The sequence below is a fragment of the Nannospalax galili genome, unplaced genomic scaffold, assembly GCF_000622305.1.
Source record: "Nannospalax galili isolate Female #2095 unplaced genomic scaffold, S.galili_v1.0 scaffold7691, whole genome shotgun sequence".
Lineage (NCBI taxonomy): Eukaryota > Metazoa > Chordata > Mammalia > Rodentia > Spalacidae > Nannospalax > Nannospalax galili.
The window spans coordinates 10759-17273 of NW_008329808.1; the positions used below are offsets into that span (position 1 = coordinate 10759).

General features: G+C 40.8%; 1 pseudogene; it reads left to right on the plus strand.

Annotated features, from left to right (window-relative positions):
- Positions 1-1888: 1888 nt before the first annotated feature.
- On the plus strand, positions 1889-2958 carry LOC103741140 (annotated as a pseudogene).
- The last annotated feature ends 3557 nt before the right edge of the window (positions 2959-6515 follow it).

The window sequence follows — 6515 nt, forward strand, 5'->3', positions numbered from 1 at the left end:
ATTGTTTACAATAGTTTCTTTGTGTCTCTGTCTTATTTTTTCCTTTCACCTTTCATGGAAGTTTTGCTTCAATATAAAAACACTGGCTTGTGGATTTAAATTGATTTTTTTAACTCTGTTACAAAAGGTCAGTGACTATGAACCCAAGTATGAAATAGCAATAGTTTCTGGAATTTGGAATTTGGTTATTAAACAAAAGAAAAAAAAAGAGAGACCACCTTGTATCACTAAAGGCAAAACAAGCACATGCTTCCAACCTACATGTCATGAAGAATGTTGATCCTTTTGGCTTTAGTGTTGGAGAAACATTATGAGAATGTTTGTTTTCTTGACACTATAAAGTGATTTCTTATATCTAAATAAGACAGGAACACAACTCCTTTGAGAAAAAAATTAAACGGAAATGTTAATTATTTGTGAGATTGTCCTACATCAGTCTGACTGAACTCTGATGGTTCCGAATTAGACTTTGAAAATTAAGGTTGCATAAAGGTAGAGCTGACACGGGCAAAGCCAAAGAGTGAAATGGTTTCAGTTTTCTTGTTGAAACTAAGCAAAAAACATTTAGTTCTTGCTCAGAGTCTAAACTAAGGCAGATGACATTTACAGAGAGAATGAATCTATCTCCCCAGCTCGGAATACCTGCCATGATCTATGACTTCAAATATATTAAAATGAGAAACCCACACACAGAGCCCAGAGAAAAATGAAATTTAGAGGTCAGTACTAAATTTATTATTTGGAAGAGAAGTGAGTTTAAAACACATCTATAAACTCTTAGATAGTAATGGTACACAGCTGTGCTTCCTGACTCTTACCTGACAAGGTAAATATGACCTAAAGTTCTAGAAGCCTGTTCCATACGTGTGGTGGCTGTGACATTGCCATGGATCCAAGAACTATGCTTTTTAAAACAATTTTAAAAATGATCAGTTTTGGAAGTACCAATAGAGAACTTAGAAAATTGAATGGAGGGTGTTTCCTCCATGAGTGCTATTCCTATGATCTCCTAAACATCTCTTGTCAATTTTAACTTAAGACATCGAACACTTATGATGAGCACAGCTAGCATCTGAGTTCACAGATGAAATTCTCTTGGTTTAAACATTTTGTCTCTTGACAGTCTAGTATTAAGAGTTTCAGTACCAGAAGCGGGTGGAGAGTGAAGTTGGTAGTTATGGTTTGTACATTTATTTCCATATTAGGATTTAAAAAATCAATTTATAATACAGAAATATACAGGGACCGAGAAGGATTTGTGAATTCAGTAGCATTCTGTTTTCTCCTGCCTCCCATTTTACAAGTAGTGGGTCATCACTGGATAGAAAGAACATGAACATACTTACACTCAGACAATTCTGCATTCAAATCTGGCCCTGGCACTCACTGATCTATGGACAGGCTACACCTATCTTCTGATGACTGGATCTCTCCACTGTGGAATGCAGCACTGAGGATGTAAAGGGTGATCTGTAAGTTTTCCTAACTGACATACTGTGAAGGATACATTTACAAAGAACACTCATCTATTTATTTATCCTTAAGAATGGTACCGGGAAAGGGTGCCAGAGAGATGGCTCAGTGTTTAAGGGCACTGGATGCTCTTACAGAGGAACCTGGTTTGATTACCTGCATCCACATGGGGACACCATCTGTAAACTCCAGTTTCAGGGAATATGAAGCCCACTTCTTGCCTCCTAGGGCAATGCATGTTGACACAGTTGCACATACACACATGCAGGCAATATACTCACACACATAAAATCAATAAAATATATTTAATTAAAAAATAATGGTGCTGTGCCTAGTGTGAGTCCAAGCCTACCCGGTGGGCACAGGGCCCTCCCATCTGTTCCTCTGCTCATCCAAACCTTCCATACAGTTTGCCATGGATGAAGATATCGTAGGACTCATTGCCAAAAATGGATTCTGGTATGTGAAAAGCTGAATTCTTTGTGGGGGATGATGCTTCCCAATCTGTCTTCCTTCAATCCTGGGCTGCCAGAGGCACCAGGGTGTGATGGTGGGCATGGGTCAGAAGGACTCCTATGTAGATGAAAATGTCCAGAGCAAAAGAGACATCCTGACCATGAAGTCCCCAACAAACATGGCATTGTCACTAACTGGGATGACATGGAGATCTGGAACACCTTCTGGGGGCCTCTGACATGCACCCAGTGCTACCCACTGAGGACCCTCTGAAACCCAAGGCCAATCGTGAAAAAATAACCCAGATCCTCTTTGAGACCTTCAGTACACCAGTCATGTGCGTAACTGTCCAGACGGTGCTGTCTCTTTATGCCTCTGGCCCTACAATTGGCATCGTGATGAACTCCTTTGACAGGGTCAACTACACTGTGCCCATCTATGAGGGCAATGCTCTCCCACATGCTATCTTCGACTGGACCTGGCTGAACCAGACGTGACAGACTACCTCATGAAGATCTCTGCAGAGTATGGCTACAGCTTCACCATCATAGTGGAGTTGGAAATGGTGCGTGATATCAAGGCTTTGTGCTACCTAGCCCTGGAGTTCACGGAAGAGAAGGCCACAGCTGCTTCTCTCTCCTCACTGGAGAACAGCTATGAGCTCCCGGATTGGCCTTAGCAGCGAGTACTTATGCTGCCCTGAAGCACTCTCTTCCAGCCTCCTTCCTGGCATGGAATCCTGCAGTATCCATGGAACTATCTTCAGTTCCATCATGAATTATGACGTCGACATCCTCAAGGAATTCTATGCCAACACAATGCTGTTCTCTTGCAACACCACGTACCCTGGCAACACAGAAAGACCGATGAAAGAGATCAGTGCTCTGGCTCTGAGCACATGAAGATCAAGATCCTTGCTCCTCCTGAGTGCAAGTACTCGGTGTGGATTGGTTGCTCTAACCTGCCCCCCCCCCGCGACCACTTTCCAGCAGATTTGGATCAGCAAGCCAGGAGTATGATGACTCCTGATGAGTTGAACATGCCCTCATCCACTGAACATGCTTCTAGGCGGAATGTAACTGAGTGAGCTGTTACAGTTTCTTGACAAAACTTAGGTTGCGCAGAGAGAGACAGAGAAAGAAAATAGTGGTATGTCTTTATTTTTTCATGTTTTTCTTGGGGGGAGATGACTGGAAACAGGTACTTAACATTTTTTTCCAAACTGTACACTTCGTTTATTGGACATTTCTTTTCAAAAAAGTTTTTATTGAGATTTTGTGAGTTTCATGTAATACATCTTAATCAAATCTAGACTTCCCTCCACTCCCCTTCCAACCTCTGATAACCCCCCAATCAAATTTCATTTTTTTTTGCCATATATGTTTAGACTTATCTGTTCAAGCATTTCTAGCCAGGAGTCCCTCAGTGCAAGTTCATCCTCTGGAGCAGCAGGTCCTGACCAAGGAACTCTTGGCAAGTGATTATTGTGGGGTGAGAGGGATTAAATTTTTTTGAAAAGTCTCTTGTTTAGGTGCTTTTGACTGAGTATTAAAAACTGGAATGCTAATAGCAACACCATTCAGTTGGATCAAGCATCCCCAAGTTCTCTAGTGAGGCTAGGACTTTGTACTTAAAAAAAAAAAGTTATTTCAAGTATCCTTTGCCTTCCCAAAAGCCGCTCCCCAAAGGAGGATGGCCCAGTCCACACCCTGAGTTCATGCAGGGAGGACAACAGCATGAGAGGGTTAATGTGTCAGGCACCAGGGATTGCCTATACACTGACTTCAGACCAGTTTAATAAACGTGCACACCTTATAAATGGGAAAGAAGAAAGAACAGTTGCTGGGCTTATAGACACAAACATGCCTGCATCTGACTTTTGATGTGGGTGCGGGGGATTCAAACCAAAGAACTTATGCTTGAACAGTGAGGTCTTACTAAGTCATTTCCTTACTCCTTCCTGGTTCAATATTTTAATGTTGTACATAAGTTCACTGTAGAAATTTTGTGTAGTGGAATAAAGACACAGAAAACCATACCATACGCACTGAGAAATGAAATAGTTTTTTTTTTTTTTTAATATTGATGATTTTCTGTAGAAAATGATGTCTGGCAAGAAATGACTTTTTGCTATAGTCATAGGTTCCAGGAACTAAGACCTGGTGTAGTCATCTCCCATTGCATGTTTAAGATCTCTCTCTCTCTCTCTCTCTCTCTCTCTCTCTCTCTCTCTCTCTCTCTTCCTGGGACCATTCTTATGCAGAGGAAGAATATAACTAAAGATGGTTGTCAAGCATACGTTTCAGAAACCTTTTCCTGAGAGAAATCCCATTCTCTGTCAGTCTTTGGACTCCCTCTTGCTCCTGTGTCTTTTTGCCCTCAAGGAGGAATTGGGTGGCCCTGACACATAAGTGCCCCAACCTGCGGGGACCCTTACAGGTAAGGCTCGAGGGGGACCACTCCCTGAAAATAAAAACGGGCGAGAAAGAAGAGACGGAGCCCAAGCAAGTCCACTTGTCAAGGGGTCCGCTTTATTGAACTGCAAGCTTTTCTTATATACAGTTTGTATTTAGAAGGGGTTGAGGGAGTTGGTCAAAAGGTTATAGCATTCTTATGGGTATGGGAGGGGGACTGAGCAATTCAGTAACGTGACTGACCGCCAGGTGTTCCAAGAGATTACTGCATGACTCATTTTGTCGAGAACTGTTTGCAAGAGGAAGAGAAAGATAACCTTGCCATAAATTCTTTCTCCCATGCTCTGTCAGTCTTTGGACTCCCTCTTGCTCCTGTGTCTTTCTGCCCTCAAGGAGGAATTGGGTGGCCCTGACACATAAGCAACTCACTTCTGCCTCACATGAAAGTCCTCTCTACTCAATGACTGCAGTGCAAATGCTGAGAGCTGAATGAGCTGAAGATTTTCCAAAGCATATAAATCTCTATAGTTTTGAATATGTCTGTATTAGTTAGGCCAAGAGGAAATAATAAATACTTTGAAATGAAAGTAACAGGCTCTTATGAACTTAGCAACTATGTGTACTTGACTGTTTACAGTACTGCGTATGGATGCCCTTCTACTGAGTGGGCTGTAAGTACTATTAGACATCTGTTGCTTACCCTCAAAAACATTTTTGGCTCTTGCACCAATAGAGATACTTTTTTTTTCACTCTTGAACCAATAGAGATACTTTGCTAGTTTGGTCATTGATATGTTCTGTAGATTTTACAGCTGAGGAGGAGCATTGATTTGGTCTCTCCCTCGGCAGCTTGAATTTTGTCTTCTGATGCTATGAGACTTAGCATCTGGGAGGAGTATTCCAGGTCAGTTCCAGCTCAGTTGTTTAAAGTCCTGTGTCTGTATGCCATGTCTTCAGCAGTAGGGGCTTACATTCAAGTTCTAGCAGGCAATCAACACCTATAGTAATAGACTATAATATTTGGGGGATCTCTCAGACTATTGTGATCAACAACTTAAAGGGAGGTTTCCCTTGTCTGGCACTGTGACTTTTCTTATAAAGCCTTCAACTATAAACATGCATGCATATAAATATACATACTATATGTAGTTTTAGTAGTCTTATGAAATAATGCATTACTTTTGTTTTTACCAAATTACCTTAGTAGTATTTATCTCTCTCTCACTTCTCTCTCCCCCTACATAACCATAATTCCTTCCACCCCTGTTAGAATACCACATTTTCCCTTTTCTCCCCTTGATAATCCTGTGTCTACCATCCCACCCCCACACTCTTGAGCTCCTTCTTCCCCTCTCTCCCCCAGGCTTCCTTCCCATTTTCCTAGTTCCTGAGGTTATTTCAGGATATATACTCACATCTAAGGATTTTACATAATTTTCCTACATCTAAATAAACATTTTTAGTTCACAGAAAGTATAGCTCTCAACATTCATCAAAGAAGCTTCTTCTTGCAAAAGATGGAGACTATCACAAAGTTCCATAATGGGTCAAATGCAGAGAACAAGTGACCATGAAGTGCCCATTCCTATGTAATACATCCACTGCTTTCCATAATGGTTGCACAAGGTTTCAATCCCTCCAGAAGTGCATGAGTGTTCTTTCTTCTACATCATCTGCAACATTTGGCATCATTTCTTATTTTGATCTTCACAAATCAGACTTAAAGCAGTTTTAATTTGCATTTCCCTAATGGTCAAGGATGCTGAACATGCTTTAAAGTGTTTTCTTAGCCATCTTTTTTCCTTTTTTTGATTAGTCTGTGATCAGATCCAAACTCCCTTTCTTGGTTGGGTCATCTGTTCTCTTGATTCTTTGCCTTTTTTCTTTTTTCTTTATCTATTTTGAGTTCTTTATAAATAGTAGATGTTAAATCTCAGTCAGATATGTCACTGGTGAATATTGTTTCACACTCTGTGGGTTTTCTTTTCATTTCCTTCATTGGTTCTTTTGCTGTACAGAATCTTTTAAATTTAATGAGGTCACACTTATTGATTGTTGACCTTAGCTCCTGAGCAAAAAGTGTCCAATTTAGAAAGTTCCTTCTTACACCTATATCTTGTAAGGTACTGCCTAGGTTGTCTTCTAACAGTTTTGGAGTATCAGGTTATACAT